This window comes from Oncorhynchus tshawytscha, linkage group LG22 (genome assembly GCF_018296145.1).
Source record: "Oncorhynchus tshawytscha isolate Ot180627B linkage group LG22, Otsh_v2.0, whole genome shotgun sequence".
NCBI lineage: Eukaryota > Metazoa > Chordata > Actinopteri > Salmoniformes > Salmonidae > Oncorhynchus > Oncorhynchus tshawytscha.
The window spans coordinates 26,370,820-26,388,746 of NC_056450.1; the positions used below are offsets into that span (position 1 = coordinate 26,370,820).

General features: G+C 43.3%; 1 protein-coding gene across 1 annotated transcript in view; it reads left to right on the top strand.

The window, feature by feature from the left end:
• The first annotated feature begins 503 nt into the window (after positions 1 to 503).
• LOC112222186 overlaps positions 504 to 17,927 on the top strand; it is a 52,259-nt gene continuing 34,835 nt past the window's right edge. Inside the window, exon 1 of the mRNA XM_024384872.2 lies at positions 504 to 777. The gene's annotated coding sequence lies outside the window, so the exon portion shown is untranslated. The remainder of the gene's footprint in view (positions 778 to 17,927) is intronic.

A 17,927-nucleotide genomic window follows, 5' to 3' on the forward strand; every position in this document is an offset into this window, starting at 1 on the left:
TGATGATTTACATAAAATCCTTGAAAGTGACCCAAGTTATGGTAGTTTACTGGTAGTTTACTTTCCCACCATTCTACTGTGCTGTGATACGTGGAGAGGCTGAGGTGTTAAGCCAATAGCGTGAGATGTGGGCCAGTGCATTCCGCCGCTCTGGGGAGGTTAATGAGCATAGCCTCTGGGCACTCAGCCAAACTAGAGCCATTAATGCTGCTAGTGCTAACACTACGGCTAGCTAACGCTCCCACAATGAGCCTGACATCAACTATCAGCCCCGTACTGAGCTTTGCTAATAATACACCCAGAGAGAGAGAGGGAGAGAAAGAGAGAGAGAGAGGAAGAGAGAGACAGAGACAGAGACAGAGACAGAGACAGAGACAGAGACAGAGACAGAGAGACAGAGACAGAGAAAGAGACAGAGACAGAGACAGAGAAAGAGTGAGAGGGAGGGAGTGAGAGCGAGCGAGAGGGAGGGGGAGAGAGAGAGGGACAGAGCGAGAGAGATAGAGAGAGGGGGAGTTAGAGAGATCAAGCAAGCTAGAGTGAGAGAGAGGGAGAGTGTAAGAGCATAGAAGAGTTAAGAGCAAACAGAGTGTGAGGCAAGGTAGAGAGAAAGGAACATATTGAAGACTGAGTCGGAGACAGAGAGAGAAAGAGAGAGAGAGAGGAGGTGAAAAGATAAATAGAGCGAGAGAGAAAGCTGTATGTCTCTGTGCTTTACGGCTAGCTGATCCAATGAGCACTCACTCCGTTACTCACCACGCAAAGACACCCAGAGAGGTAAGTAACCAGAACGCTTTCTAGCCTCCGAGTGTGTGTGCGTGTGTGTGTGTGTGTGCGTGTGTGTGTGTGAGTGCGTGTGTGCGTGCGTGCGTGTGTGCATGTGTGTGTGTGTGTGTGCGTGTGCTTTTGTGAGACAGAAAGTTAGAGAGTTGGATAAAATATGTATATACAGTGGTTGTTTGAAGATATGCTGTATTACAGGACTATGTGAGTTGTGTGATAGAGAAAGAAGTGTTCGTATCTGAGAAGATACAACATGCATGTGTGGATTGTATATGGTTTATGGTATAGCAGTCTCTGTTTCCAGTACATGGTTTATGGTATAGCAGTCTCTGTTTCCAGTACATGGTTTATGGTATAGCAGTCTCTGTTTCCAGTACATGGTTTATGGTATAGCAGTCTTTGTGTCCAGTACATGGTTTATGGTATAGCAGTCTGTGTGTCCAGTATATGGTTTATGGTATAGCAGTCTTTGTGTCCAGTACATGGTTTATGCTATAGCAGTCTGTGTGTCCAGTATATGGTTTATGGTATAGCAGTTTGTGTGTCCAGTATATGGTTTATGGTATAGCAGTCTGTGTGTCCAGTATATGGTTTATGGTAAAGCAGTCTGTGTGTCCAGTATATGGTTTATGGTATAGCAGTCTGTGTGTCCAGTATATGGTTTATGGTATAGCAGTCTGTGTGTCCAGTACATGGTTTATGGTATAGCAGTCTGTGTGTCCAGTATATGGTTTATGGTATAGCATTCTGTGTGTCCAGTATATGGTTTATGGTATAGCAGTCTGTGTGTCCAGTACATGGTTTATGGTATAGCAGTCTGTGTGTCCAGTATATGGTTTATGGTATAGCAGTCTGTGTGTCCAGTATATGGTTTATGGTATAGCAGTCTGTGTGTCCAGTATATGGTTTATGGTATAGCAGTCTGTGTTTCCAGTATATGGTTTATGGTATAGCATTCTGTGTGTCCAGTATATGGTTTATGGTATAGCAGTCTGTGTTTCCAGTATATGGTTTATGGTATAGCAGTCTGTGTTTCCAGTATATGGTTTATGGTAAAGCAGTCTATCGGTGTTTCTCAAAATGCCTACTATCGTGCTCCGAGCACTCAAATTAGAGCACGGGAGGGTCGGAGTATGAGTCCAAATCAAAGTATGCGAAACGGTACACGGAGGGCACTTCTCTAATGCGTACTCCGGTTGAACATATTTTGAAGCATGCATCGATGCAAGCTTCAACGAAAAGTATGCAAATAAATATGATGTAACTACGTAAAAAATCATGTACATTTTTTATCAATCATTGGCTGTCATTATTTGAATTGAAGCGAGAGCGAAAAAACTTTGGGATAAAATGTTACCTATTGACATCTCATCTCACTACAATACTTTTTCTTGATATGTTAATAAATACAGTTGAAGTGGGAAGTTTACATACAGCTTAGACAAATACATTTAAACTCAACTCCTGACATTTAATCTGAGTAAAAGGTCCCTGTCTTAGGTCAGTTAGGATCACCACTTTATTTTAAGAATGTGAAATGTCAGAATAATAGTAGAGAGAATTATTTATTTCAGCTTTTATTTCTTTCATCACATTCCCAGTGGGTCAGAAGTTTACATACACTCAATTAGTATTTGGTAGCATTGCCTTTAAATTGTTTAACTTGGGTCAAACATTTCAGATAGCCTTCCACAAGCTTCCCACAATAAGTTGGGTGAATTTTGGCCCATTCGTCCTGACAGAGCTGCTGTAACTGAGTCAGGATTGTAGGCCTCCTTGCTCACATATGCTTTTTCAGTTCTGCCCACACATTTTCTATAGGATTGAGGTCAGTGCTTTGTGATGGCCACTCCAATACCTTGACTTTGTTGTCCTTAAGCCATTTTGCCACAACTTTGGAAGTATGCTTGGGGTCATTGGGGTCATTGTCCATTTGGAAGACCCATTTGTGACCAAGCTTCAACTTCCTGACTGATGTCTTAAGATGTTGCTTCAATATATCCACAGAATTTTACTCCCTCATTATGCCATTTATTTTGTGAAGTGCACCAGTCCCTCCTGCAGCAAAGCACCCCCACGACATGATGCTGCCACCCCCGTGCTTCACGGTTGAGATGGTGTTCTTCGGCTTGCAAGCCTCCCCCTTTTTCCTTCAAACATAACGATGGTCCTTTTTGTTTCATCAGGCCAGAGGTCATTTCTCCATAAGTATGATCTTTGTCCCCATGTGCAGTTGCAAACCGTAGTCTGGCTCTTTTATGGCGGTTTTGGAGTAGTGGCTTCTTCCTTGCTGAGCGGCCTTTCAGGTTATGCCGATATAGGACTCGTTTTACTGTGGATATAGATACTTTTGTACCTGTTTCCTCCAGCATCTTCACAAGGTCCTTTGCTGTTGTTCTGGGATTGATTTGCACATTTCGCACTAAAGTATGTTCATCTCTAGGAGACTGAACGCATCTCCTTCTTGAGCAGTATGATGGCTACGTGGTCCCATGATGTTTATACTTGCGTAGTCCTAACCGACTTGCCAATACTATAGTTTGTTAACAAGACATTTGTGGAGTGGTTGAAAAATGAGTTTTAATGACTCCAACTTCCGACTTCAACTGTACATGCTATGTTAATTTTGGCATGGTTACCTGCCTTCAATACCCACTGTAGTGTGTGTGGTTCGTAAGCCCATAGGAATTCAATAGAGCTAACGTGCTAGCTACTACTGATAGATAACACTGTACAACTTTGGATAACACTGGCTTTAGGTCATTTTTGCCAGTTATAATATCTGGTTAACTACATTATTACAATTCACACATAGTAAGCTGATAGTTATGAAGTGAAATATTTGCTTTGTGTACATCTTGTTTCATCTCTATTTCCATTGTCCTGGCTAGAAGAAGGAAGGTTCAGTGAATGGGTAAGTCCATAGTAAGTCAATAGGGCTAATTGGCTAGCTAGCCAGCGACAAAGAATTGTTAGCTAGCTACCCAAGAAAAATGTACATCTACCTTAGTTAACATTGGTTTTCGGTCATTTTTGCCTTTTTTAAAATCTGGTTAGCTAAATTGCTACGATTCACATACATCTAGCTGATAATTATGAAGTAAAACGTTTGCTTTGTATATATGCTGTTTAGTCTCTATTGTTGCCATTGTCCTGGCTAGAAGAAGGTTCAGTGAATGGCGAGATGCAGCGTGAGGTAATACAGTAGGTAATACAGCGTGAGGTAAATCCACACTCTCGTCCTCACAAGAATGTACTCAAGAGAACGTTCCTGGAAAATGCACTTTGAGCATGAGAGCGTGGAGCACGGTAGTATGCATATTGAGAAACACCCTGTGTGTACAGTGCATGGTTAATGGTATAGCAGTGTGAGTCTAACAGCATGTGGGCATATATGTGTCTATGTGAGTATTACTCTTCGCACTAGTGTGTGAGTATGTGTGTGCACACCTGCGTGTGTGTGTGTGTGTGTGTGTGTGTGTGTGTGTGTGTGTGTGTGTGTGTGTGTGTGTGCGTGTGTGCGTGTGTGTGTGTGTGTGTGTGTGTGTGTGTGTGTGTCTGCGTGCATGCATGCGTGCGTGTGTGTGTGTGTCTGCGTGCACGTGTGCGTGCGTGTGTGTGCATGTGCGCCTCAGTGTGTGTTCATGCAAGTGAATGCATGTGCATGGGCCACTTTGTAAATGTGTAAGTATGTGTGAGGGATAGAAAGGTGTAGGTTCACCATTCAGCCTGGCTGAATCCAGGCTAAGAATTAGAGCAGTGGGCTGAAATAGACCCAGTCCAGAGATAGCCAGGGGCCACAGTCACAGAGGGGCACATATGAGGAGGGGGGCAGACAGAGAGAAGTGCAGATATGAAAGAGAGATATGGGGGTAGATATGGGGAAGATATGGGAGAGGGGGAATGGGGAGGAGGTGGAGGTAGGTGGGGGACACTGGCAGAGAGGAGGCAGAAGTAGGGGTTGGCAGAGAAAGAGAGGGGTAGATACTCCCATGTAGAGAGCAGAGGGGGTGAGCGAGATATGGACTGTAGAGACAGATGTGGTGGTGGAGTTGGGGGTACAGACAGACAGAGAGACAGAGAGACAGAGAGACAGAGAGACAGAGAGACAGAGAGACAGACAGACAGACAGACAGACAGACAGACAGACAGACAGACAGACAGACAGACAGACAGACAGACAGACAGACAGACAGACAGACAGACAACGTCCCAAACAAGCCACCATACCGAATGACTTAGCAACCGCGTGATGCAGCATGACAATGTGGACGTGACTGGGTCAGGGAAACCTGTTTACTGGATTTCCTGCTTTCTAGATGGAAATATCTTGAACACAAGTTCTGGTTGTGATCCTAATGTTAGCTCACAAATATGAGGATGTTTGAATCTGAGAAAGCCAGGCTGTTTGTTAAAAACAATTCTCGTTCTTTCAACATAAGGGGGTGCATGCTAATGGTTAATTCGGTTGTCTGTAAATAAAAGGGCCACTCACATCATTCTAACTTACAGTAAAGTGCAACTGAACTTAATAAACATTTATAGGTTGATTGTGGTGAGCGATTGGATAGTGTGTACTGATAGTGTGTACTGCAGCACACCAGGCAGATCTGGATGATTTGATTACTGACAGCGGTGACTAGACTGTGCCAAACTTCATGTAAATTGCGACATCCTCAGTTACACAAATCTCAGAAAAATCATTTTTGGAATTTACTGACTTTATGACCAAAATGATCTTACTTACATTTTTTACTCAATTTTGCCACTAGAATAAATGTTTCGGATTAATATCGATGCCACAAAGGCCATTTTCAACTGGAAATGTTTATTACTGTAAGTTCAGTTGCACTTTACCTTAAGTTAGAATGATGTGAGTGGCAGACACAGGAACTAGACTGTCTGGGTTTGGCCATTCATACCTGCACTGGAATTCAGTCAAACCCACACAGAAGAGAACATGCTATTGTGGCTATATCATTTAAAGTAATGTAAGCAATTAGACAAAAACAATGTATTTAGATATGAATTTTTTAAGAAAAGAAGGGAACTGTGTGATTTGTGTGTCGCTATAGTCTGAGATGGATCTCAGCACGGAGTTCACTTTGAAAAGAGTTGAAAAGCATAAACCTAGATGTGTGTGTGCGTGCGTGCGTGCGTGTGTGTGTGTGTATCTGTGTGTGTGTGTGTGTGTGTGTGTGTGTGTATCTGTGTGTGTGTGTGCGTGTGTGTGTGTATCTGTGTGTGTGTGTGTGTGTGTGCGTGTGTGTGTGTGTGTGTGTGTGTATCTGTGTGTGTGTGTGTGTGTGTATCTGCAGCTCACCCACTCAAACCTCCTACAATACCACAGTGTGTTTCTTGGTACCTCACAGTCAGTTTTTCATGGAATAACTTATATTTCCAAGCATTACCCTCTACCATGTAGCCTAGCACTTTCCCTCCCAGCTCGACGGAATGTTGAAGATAGTTGGAATACCACAAATGGTTGGTCCACAGTGAGAAAACCACCAAATTGACCTCGGATCAGTGTCAATGGCTAACCTCAGCCCACTCGAGTCTGAATAGAGAGTTCACTGAATGGTCTTCTGGTGTCAGACATAGGGCTGTTTCACAGTAATATTCCAGAGGAGTTACTGTATCATATTAAAATGTAAGCGTATGCATGGTCAGCATCTGTGAGCCTTTTTTGCTTATAAGAATCGATTGTGTTTTCAACCTTTTCATTGTTTTTTTGTGGTGTCGGATTCGCCCTTGTCTTTGACATGACGAGGCAAAGTCAGGCAATGCTATGACACGTTTGTCTGTATGTCCATGTGTACTATGTGTGTGATTGTATGTGTTTGTGTGTGTCTGTGATTGTGTGTGTGTGTAAATGTGTGTTATTGTGTGCAGGCTTGGCAAGGTTGACAGGTTGGAAGGGTGGGGCTGGTATCAGTTCACACATGTAGATTTATTGTGCTAGGGCTTTGTTTTCAGGTGTAGTCTCGCATCTCGATCCTCTGAGGTGAAGTCATCGACTAACTCCCATTGAGCCTGTCAGCAGGGGCGGACTTAGTGATTTGGAGGCCCCAGGCAGAGGCCTTTCTGAGGCCCCTGCCTGGCTCCAACTGCCCAGGAGTTGTTTGGATTCTTTTAGGTGAATGAAGCAGAATGAAAAGGCTGACTGAAAATACTTGAAATACCCTTTACAAGGTCTTTGCATCACCACAGGGTTGGGCACAGGGGTGGGCTCAAGGGTCACATCAGGATTTTTTAATTAAACAAAGGGCCGCCCTCAGACTGATTTGTTTGTCTAGGTCCATTACCATTGTTTTATATTTTCTATCTGTTTTATACTTTCACATTAGGGATTCATGATGTGTAACTTCTGGGCCAACACCTATATATAATATTTTCTTTGCATTATTGACCAATAACAATATATATATGTTTTCATGTCTGGACTTTTTAACCACTCTAGCACAGATACAAACTGCAACCAACTGTATATGTTCACGATAAGACTAATAAGACATTCAGGAATTCAATAAGAAATATGTACAATTACTTGAATATTGTAATGTGGAACACTGAGCTGTATTGCATGCTAACATTTTTGTTGGAAAGATACAGTATATTATTTTATACAGATACAATTGCTCAGAGAAAGAGATTTGTTTTTGTTGAGGAGGTTCTCAAGCATAGGAAGAAAACAAGATAATACAGAAATAATGTATTATTAAAGGAAATGATGCAAAGTTCACAAGGCCCCCTGATGATGTGATGGCAAGTCTGCCACTGCCTGTCAGTTGCATTCACTGTCAGTCAAACACATGTCCTCATTGGGTAACTGAGTACCTGCCTGGCACTGCCTGTCAGTTGCATTCACTGTCAGTCAAACACATGTCCTCATTGGGTAACTGAGTACCTGCCTGGCACTGCCTGTCAGTTGCATTCACTGTCAGTCAAACACATGTCCTCATTGGGTAACTGAGTACCTGCCTGGCACTGCCTGTCAGTTGCATTCACTGTCAGTCAAACACATGTCCTCATTGGGTAACTGAGTACCTGCCTGGCACTGCCTGTCAGTTGCATTCACTGTCAGTCAAACACATGTCCTCATTGGGTAACTGAGTACCTGCCTGCCACTGCCTGTCAGTTGCATTCACTGTCAGTCAAACACATGTCCTCATTGGGTAACTGAGTACCTGCCTGGCACTGCCTGTCAGTTGCATTCACTGTCAGTCAAACACATGTCCTCATTGGGTAACTGAGTACCTGCCTGGCACTGCCTGTCAGTTGCATTCACTGTCAGTCAAACACATGTCCTCATTGGGTAACTGAGTACCTGTCTGGCACTGCCTGTCAGTTGCATTCACTGTCAGTCAAACACATGTCCTCATTGGGTAACTGAGTACCTGCCTGGCACTGCCTGTCAGTTGCATTCACTGTCAGTCAAATACATGTCCTCATTGGGTAACTGAGTACCTGCCTGGCACTGCCTGTCAGTTGCATTCACTGTCAGTCAAACACATGTCCTCATTGGGTAACTGAGTACCTGCCTGGCACTGCCTGCTGACTCCTACACTTTGAGAGATGACATAATAATCCTTAACATTTGAATGGTAAGGCCAGAAGCTTAAAGAGCTCAGTATCACCTAAGAACTCACCAGGGTTTATTCCGCAAGCTACAGGGATACTATGCACTGTGTTACAACCATTACATCCAAGGCTCATCCTCAACAGCATGTATATGGTGTGTGGGGGATGCTGAATGAGATTGACTCACTCGCCTTCTTTTACTAACACACACACAGTCTTGTATAACTAACCTTGTGGGGATACACAATTCAGTCCCATTCAAAATCCTATTTTCCCTAACCCCTAACCCTAAACCTAGCCCTAACCCATACACTTGCCCTAACCCTAACTTTAAAACTAACCCTAGCTCCTAGCCCTAAACATAATTCTAACCCTAACACATTGTGGGGACTAACAAAATGTCCCCAGTGGTCAAATGTTTGTTTGTTTACTATTCTTGTGGGGACTTCTGTTCCCTTAAGTATAGTTAAACACACACACAAACACGCACATCCTCAGGTAGCCTAGAGGTTAGAGCGTTGGGCCAGTAACCGAAAGGTTGCTGGATTGAGTCCCTGAGCTGACAAGGTAAAAAGCTGTCGTTCTACCCGAGAAAGGCAGTTAACCCACTGTTCCCTGGGTGCCGAAGGTGTGGATGTCAATCATGGCAGCCCCTGCACTCTCTGATTCAAAGGGGTTGGGTTAAATGCGGAAGACACATTGCAGTTGAATGCATTCAGTTGTACAACTGACTAGCTGTTGTAATTCTATAGAACGGTCCCTCATGGTACTGAGTGGTTGCTGGCCCTTTAAGAGGTCTATTTTTACAGGGACACACTCATGCATGGAGCATGGAACAGAGAGGAGGCATGGAGAGGCAGTGGGAGACTTTCTCTGACTCGCAACTGTGACTCACTACAACACATAAGCTACTATAGGACTGTATTATTGAGTATTATTGTATTATTGAGTATTATTGATTTGTCTGTCCGTGTGTGTGTGTGTGTGTGTGTGTGTGTGGCAGACACAGATCTCTGAGGTCAAACTGATAGTGAGTAGGGACTTAGACCAGACATCCTTTCGCACATTTTTGGATAGATATATATGCAAATACACATCCACTTCTAGAGAGTGCACTTACGTATTGTACACCCACTCATATAATCAAAAAACACAGCTACACATACTCAAACATATTAGTTATTTCATACACACATAGAGCCCAATTCAGAATTTCCTATGCATGCTTTTCCTACTCACTTCTCAGTAGTTGGTATTCAGACTTACTTTATGGAGGTGTGTAACAGGCTTTGCATGGGTGGTTCCCTTGCGCACGCTGAATAAATGTCATTCAACTGCTGAAAACCTTCCCACTTGCTGGCCAGCAGATTTACTTGTGGAGTTGCATTCAGTAGGGTTTTCAGCACATTTATCTGAGGCCATCCCTTTAAATACAGTGTACCTTTAATTAAAATGTTGTCAACAGACTCAATAGAATACATAGGGGTCAGATTATAGGGATCAATGAAAGAAAGCCATCTATGCATATTCGTCTCCGTTTCAGCACCTGGTAGATTTGCCCTTTGTGCTGTTGTCTGTGCCCAATAATGTTTGTACCCTGTTTAGTGCCGCTACCATGTTGCGCTGCTGCCATGTTGTGTTGCTACCATGCTGTATTGTCATGTGTTGCTGCCTTGCTATGTTGTTGTCTTAGGTCTCTGTTTATGTAGTGTTGAGTTGTCTCTCTTGTCGTGATGTGTGTTTGTCCTATATTTATATTTTTAATCCAACCCCGTCCCCGCAGAGGGCCACTAGGGGCAACATTGTACACCTGGTACATGGTTCACGATGACTGGACCATTGTCATATGATTAGTCCATGATTAGTGAGGATTAGGGTAGATTTATAGGACTATTGTTCATTTTAAAGTTCTTCCAAATGTCACTCAACGTTGCCCCTAGTGGCCGTTTTCCACGTCATCTCCCGACATCCTCAGGCATGGACGGACGTCAAATACTGACTTGTATCATGGGTGACCTGGTGGATTTACAATCCCCAAATGGATTACTCATTTACCTAGCTCTTCTCACTAGCTCTTAATAATTACAGTGCATGGAGATTATATCGGGAAAAAATGAAGTAGATGCTTTTTCCACTTGGAACCTGCACGTTCCTCGACCTTATTCATGGTTTCCTCGCACGTAAAGGTGGTGGAATTCTTAGGGAATTAAGTCAAGGTCAGATTACGACTTATCTGTAGACACCTCCACCACACCTTCACTTCTTAAATCTCTAACCCAAACTAATTGCGGGTAAATAGCTTGCTATTCACATGCCTAAGTTCAAGGTCAGAATACACATAGAGAGAAGTGTGAATAAAATGGAACTAATTTCCATTTACACAAGCTTAAATCGGTTCGAATTCCCCCATACTGCATAGATAAGGACATGCACAAATGCACACACAGACAGGTACATACACTCACAGCCAAAGTACTTATACATCCTCAATGTGTGGGCCTAAAATACCCATCTGCCTTATGCACTCTGCATGTTACATAATGCATTGCCTGTCATTATCACAGTGCTCCTTCACACCCTGCCATGCCTCTGTACCTACATTACCCCCCACACACACACATTAACCTATCTACACACACACATACACACACGCAAGCTCGCGCACACTGATTGACACGCACACACGCACGCACACACTGAAGTTACACATTCACATGCACACAAAAAGTAACATACACCTCTCCACCTCCTTTCCCCGTGTTGACAGTTATACACTCCAGCGCTCTCAAGCTTTCTCTTTCTCTAGGTGTTAGGGAACATACTCAAGCATAAAGAGAGAGAGATGGAGAGGAAGATGGAGAGAGAGAGAGAGAGAGAGGCTTGAGATACAGTTGAAGTCGGAAGTTTACATACACCTTAGCCAAATACAGTCGTGGCCAAAAGTTTTGAGAATGACACAAATATTCATTTTCACAAAGTCTGCTGCCTCAGTTTGCATGATGGCAATTTGCATATACTCCAGAGTGATCAGATGCATTGTAATTAATTTCAAAGTCCCTCATTGCCATGCAAATGAACTGAATCCCCCAAAAAACATTTTCACTGCATTTCAGCCCTGCCACAAAAGGACCAGCTGACATCATCATTGTCATTGTCCAGTTGGAAGACACATTTGCGACCAAGCTTCAACCTCCTGGCTTTATCCTGCCTCATGACGCCATCTATTTTGTGATGTGCACCAGTCCCTCCTGCAGCAATGCACCTTCACAACATGATGCTGCCACCCCCGTGCTTCACGGTTAGCATTGTGTTCTTTGGCTTGCATGCCTCCCCTTCTCATCCGAACATAACGATGGTCATTATGGCCAAACAGTTCTATTTTTGTTTCATCAGACCAAAAAGTATGATCTTTGTCCCCATGTGCAGTTGCAAACCATAGTCTGGCTCTGTTATGGCGGTTTTGGAGCCGTGGATTCTTCCTTGCTGAGCGGCCTTTCAGGTTATGTCGACATAGGACTCGTTTTACTGTGGATACTTTTGTACTTGTTTCCTCCAACATCTTCACAAGGTCCTTTGCTATTGTTCTGGGATTATTTTGCACTTTTTGCACCAAAGTACATTCATCGCTAGGAGACAGAACGTGTCTCCTTCCTGAGTGGTATGACAGCTGCATGGTCCCATGGTGTTTATACTTGCATACTGTTGTTTGTACAGATGAATGTGGTACATTCAGGCATTTGCAAATTGTTCCCAAGGATGAACCAGACTTGTGGAAGTCTACAATTTGTCTTCTAAGGTCTTGGCTGATTTCTTTTGATTATCCCATGATGTCAAGCAAAGAGGCACTGAGTTTGAAGGTAGGCCTTGAAATACATCCACAGGTACACCTTCAATTGACTCAAATTATGTCAATTAGCTTATCAGAAGCTTCTAAAGCCATGACATCCCTTTCTGGAGTTTTCCAAGCTGTTTAAAGGCACAGTCAACTTAGTGTATGTAAACTTCTGACTCACTGGAATTGTGATATAGTGAATTATAAGTGAAATAATCTGTCTGTAAACAATTGTTGGAAAAATTACTTGTGTCATGCACAAAGTAGATATCCTAACCAACTTGCCAAAACTATAGTTTGTTAACAAGAAATTTGTGGAGTGGTTGAAAAACGAGTTTTAATGACTCCAACCTAAGTGTATGTAAACTTCCGACTTCAACTGTTGATAGAGAAATGGGTGGAGAGACAATAATGGACAGTGAGATGGGTAGAGATCGAGGGAAAGGGAAGGGGTCCACATGGGGGGAAGCCAGCAGCACATGGGTCTCCATTACACCCACTTTCACACCAAACATGGCGGGGGCACCTGTCCAGTCAGTTTCTGTGTGTGTGGTGTGTGTGTGTGTGTGTGTGTGTGTTTGTACATGTGTGTGTGTGCGCGTGTGCATGTGTGTACATTTTAGAATCCTTTTAGGTATCACATAAAAAATATATTCCTTTAATAAAATCTTGAAATTGGTCTTTACTACTATAGCCCATAGAAACACATTGACTAACACATTCATAAATGGCATATATGTGGAGGCATACATGTGGATGAAGGTGCTCTGGTCAGATGAAACCAAAATTGAACTTTTTGGCAACAATGCAAAAGGTTATGTTTGGCGTAAAAGCAACACAGCTCATCACCCTGAACACACCATCCCCACTGTCAAACATGGTGGTGGCAGCATCATGGTTTGGGCCTGCTTTTCTTCAGCAGGGACAGGGAAGATGGTTAAAATTGATGGGAAGATGGATGGAACCAAATACAGGACCATTCTGGAAGAAAACCTGATGGAGTCTGCAAAAGACCTGAGACTGGGACGGAGATTTGTCTTCCAACAAGACAATGATCCAAAACATAAAGCAAAATCTACAATGGAATGCTTCAAAAATAAACATATCCAGGTGTTAGAATGGCCAAGTCAAAGTCCAGACCTGAATCCAATTGAGAATCTGTGGAAAGAACTGAAAACTGCTGTTCACAAATGCTCTCCATCCAACCTCACTGAGCTCGAGCTGTTTTGCAAGGAGGAATGGGAAAAATTTCAGTCTCTCGATGTGCAAAACTTATAGAGACTGTCGTTCCACTTCATGATTGTGTCCCACTTGTTGTTGATTCTTCACAAAAAAATACAGTTTTATATCTTTATGTTTGAAGCCTGAAATGTGGCAAAAGGTCGCAAAGTTCAAGGGGGCCGAATACTTTCGCAGGGCACTGTATGTGATAATAATGAGACAAATATGTGCTAATAATGAGACAAATATGTGCTAATAATGAGACCAATATGTGCTAATAATGAGACAAATATGTGCTAATAATGCAACATATATGTGATAATAATGAGACAAATATGTGCCAATAATGAGAACAATATGTGCTAATAATGAGACAAATATGTGCCAATAATGAGACCAATATGTGCTAATAATGAGACAAATATGCGCTAATAATGAGACAAATAAAATCAGCAAAAAAAAGAAACGTCCTCTCACTGTCAACTGTGTTTATTTTCAGCAAACTTAACATGTGTAAATATTTGTATGAACATAACAAGATTCAACAACTGAGACATAAACTGAACAAGTTCCACAGACATGTGACTAACATAAATGGAATAATGTGTCCCTGAACAAAGGGGGGGTCAAAATCAAAAGTAACAGTCAGTATCTGGTGTGGCCACCAGATGCAATAAGTACTGCAGTGCATCTCCTCCTCATGGACTGCACCAGATTTACCAGTTCTTGCTCTGAGATGTTACCCCACTCTTCCACCAAGGCACCTGCAAGTTCCCGGACATTTCTCGGGGGCATGGCCCTAGCCGTCACCCTCTGATCCAACATGTCCCAAAAGTGCTCAATGGGATTGAGATCTGGGTTATTTGCTGGCCATGGCAGAACACTGACATTCCTGTCTTGCAGGAAATCCCGCACGGAATGAGCAGTATGGCTGGTGGCACTGTCACACTGGAGGGTCGTGTCAGGTTGAGTCTGCAGGAAGCATACCACATGAGGGAGGAGGATGTCTTCCCTGTAACGCACAGCATTGCAATGAGAACAAGCTCGGTCCGATGATGCTGTGACACACCGCCCCAGACCATGACGGACCATTCACCTCCAAATCGATCCCGCTCCAGAGTACAGGCCTCGGTGTAACGCTCATTCCTTCGACGATAAACGCAAATCCGGCCATCACCCCTGGTGAGACAAAACCGCGACTTGTCAGTGAAGAGCACATTTTGCCATTCCAGTCTGTTCCAGCGACAGTGGGTTTGTGCCCATAGGCGACATTGTTGCCGGTGATGTCTGGTGAGGACCTGCCTTACAACAGGCCTACAAGCCCTCAGTCCAGCCTCTCTCAGCCTATTGCGGACAGTCTGATCACTGATGGAGGGATTGTGCATTCCTGGTGTAACTCGGGCAGTTGTTGTTGCCATCCTGTACCTGTCCCACAGGTGTGATGTTCGGATGTACCGATCCTGTGCAGGTGTTGTTACATGTGGTCTGCCACTGCGAGGACGATCAGCTGTCCGTCCTGTCTTCCTGTAGCGCTGTCACAGTACGGATATTGCAGTTTTTTGCCCTGGCCACATCTGCAGTCCTCATGCCTCCTTGTAGCATGCCTTAGGCACATTCACGCAGATTCGCAGGGACCCTGGCAATCTTTCTTTTGGTATTTTTCAGAGTCAGTAGAAAGGCCTCTTTAGTGTCCTAAATTAATTAATTAAATTTCCTACCGTCTGTAAGCTGTTAGTGTCTTAAATATGTGCTAATAATGAGACAAATATGTGCTTTTAATACAATAGGTAGGCTAATGCATACAAATCAGAAAGAGACCGTTTCCAAATCATCTGTGGGACAGCAAAAATATGTTAATCCCAAAGCTGTCTGTTTGACTCTGACTGCCCGCTTCCAACCACAGCATGAAAAATGTAGTCTGTGTCGCAATGATCTCTGTCAGGACCTGCCGAGATGTAGCCCTCACAAACCATACAGCTCTGCAACACTACACCAGCCTTCAGCTCCCTGGCCTTGAGATGGGCATTTTACGTAATTTAGCAGACGCTCTTATCCAGAGCAATTAGGGTTAAGTGCCTTGTTCAAGGGCACAATGACAGATTTTTCACCTAGTCGACGGGATTCAAACCAGGGATCTTTTGGTTACTGGCCCAATGCTCTTAACTGCTAGTATACCTACCGCCCCAAGGGCACATTAGACCGATTAGGCAGGAGGCAATGGGATGCTCCAAAGAGCTACAAGTGTGTGTGTGTGTGTGTGTGTGTGTGTGTGTGTGTGTGTGTGTGTGTGTGTGTGTGTGTGTGTGTGTGTGTGTGTGTTTTGTGTTTGTGTGTGTGTGTGTGTGTGTGTGTGTGTGTGTGTGTGTGTGTGTGTGTGTGTGTGTGTGTGTGTGTGTGTGTGTGTGAGGCATAGGCATAGGCATAGGCATAGGCATAGGCATAGGCATAGGCATAGGCATAGGCATAGGCATAGGCATAGGCATAGGCATAGGCATAGGCATAGGCATAGGCATAGGCATGGGTGGACACAGGCCCACTCACTGGGGTGCCAGGCCTCCTTCGTTTCTCTTCATTTCTTCATATGTTCTTGTGTGCTGTGTGTATATTTCACATTTTAGTCACTTAGCAGATGCTCTTATCCAGAGTGACTTACAGATAGTGCATTCATCTTAAGATAGCTAGGTGGGACAACCACATATCACAGTATAGTAGGTACATTTTTTTCCTCAACCAAGTAGCTATCAACAAAGTCGGAGCTAGTACGGGGGGGTGGGGGTGGGGACCTGTGCACTGTACAGCAAGGTTGTCCTCCTACACCATGCTGATTCTATAGCAGGGCTCATGACCTCTCCCCTCTGCCTCCCACCATACCTTCCACATCACATCCACTGGGTAGGCCATGCTGATTCCTATTCTCCTCACAGAGATTCAACACACACACACACATAGTGGAAATCACACATACGTGTGCATAGTATTCATACACGCAGGTATGACTGAGAGAGACAGAGAGACAGAGCGAGACAGCGATAGAGAGAGAGAAAGAGCATGCAAGAGAGAGAGACAGTGACAGAGACAGAGAAAGTGACATAGATAGAGAGAGAGACAGAAGGAGTTTTTCTTTTGAAGCCAGAAGGAGGCTAGTATCAGCTACATTTATGCCTTTACTAGACTATGGGGATATTTTATATATGAATGCTTCCGCTCAGTGTTTGAGATCAATTGACACTCTTTTCCATGGCACTTTGAGATTTATTTTAAACTGCAAAACCCTTATGCACCACTGCGCTTTGTATACCAGGTTTGGCTGGCCTTCTCTAGTCACCCGTAGGCTCAGTCACTAGTATACTTTTATTTACAAAGCCATTTTAGGTTTACTACCTTTTTATTTGTGCATTTTTATTGTTCAGAAATGTGGTGGGTACTGTTCCAAATGTCCGAACTGAATTTGGTAAAAGGGCTTTTATGTACTCTGCGCTATCGTCTTGGAACACCTTACAAAATACTTTTAAACTGGAAGAACTTGTCCCAAACCTTCAATAACAAAGCCATCACCTACGGAGAGATGAACATGGAGAAGAGTCCCTAAGCAAGCTGGTCCTGGGGCTCTGTTCACAAACAAAACACACCCCACAGAGCCCCAGGACAGCAACACAAATAGACCCAACCAAATCATGAGAAAACAAAAAGATAATTACTTGATACATTGGAAAGAATTAACAAAAAAACTGAGCAAACTAGAATGCTAGTTGGCCCTAAACAGAGAGTACACAGTGGCAGAATACCTGACCACTCTGACTGACCCAAATTTAAGGAAATCTTTGACTATGTACAGATTCAGTGAGCATAGCCTTGCTATTGAGAAGGGCCACTGTAGGCAGACAAGACTATCAAGAGAAGACAGGCTATGTGCACACTGCCCACAAAATGAGGTGGAAACTGAGCTGCACTTCCTAACCTCCTGCCCAATGTATGACCATATTAGAGACACATATTTCCCTCACAGATCCATAAAGAATTCTAAAACAAACCGATTTTGATAAACTCCCATATCTACTGGGTGAAATACCACAGTGTGCCATCAAAGCAGCAATATTTGTGACCTGTTGCCACAAGTAAAGGTCAACCAGTGAAGAACAAACACCATTGTAAATACAACCCATATTTATGCTTATTTATTTTCCCTTTTGTACTTTAACCATTTGTACATCGTTACAACACTGTATATATACATAATATTACATTTGTAATGTCTTTATTCTTTTGAAACTTCTGTGAGTAATGTTTACCATTAATTTTTATTGTTCATTTCACTTTTGTATATTATGTCCTTTTGGGAGAGGACGCAGAAAGGGGTTGGCAGTGCAATACATTGCTGTCTGCCATAAGAAGAGGGAGAGTGTCTGACAGACCAACCAACCTGTCCTCTATGCTTATTGTTATTGTTCAGCGTATGGTTACTTTGACCCTTGATTATTATTGTTACTGTTGTCCCGTTGACAATATCAAT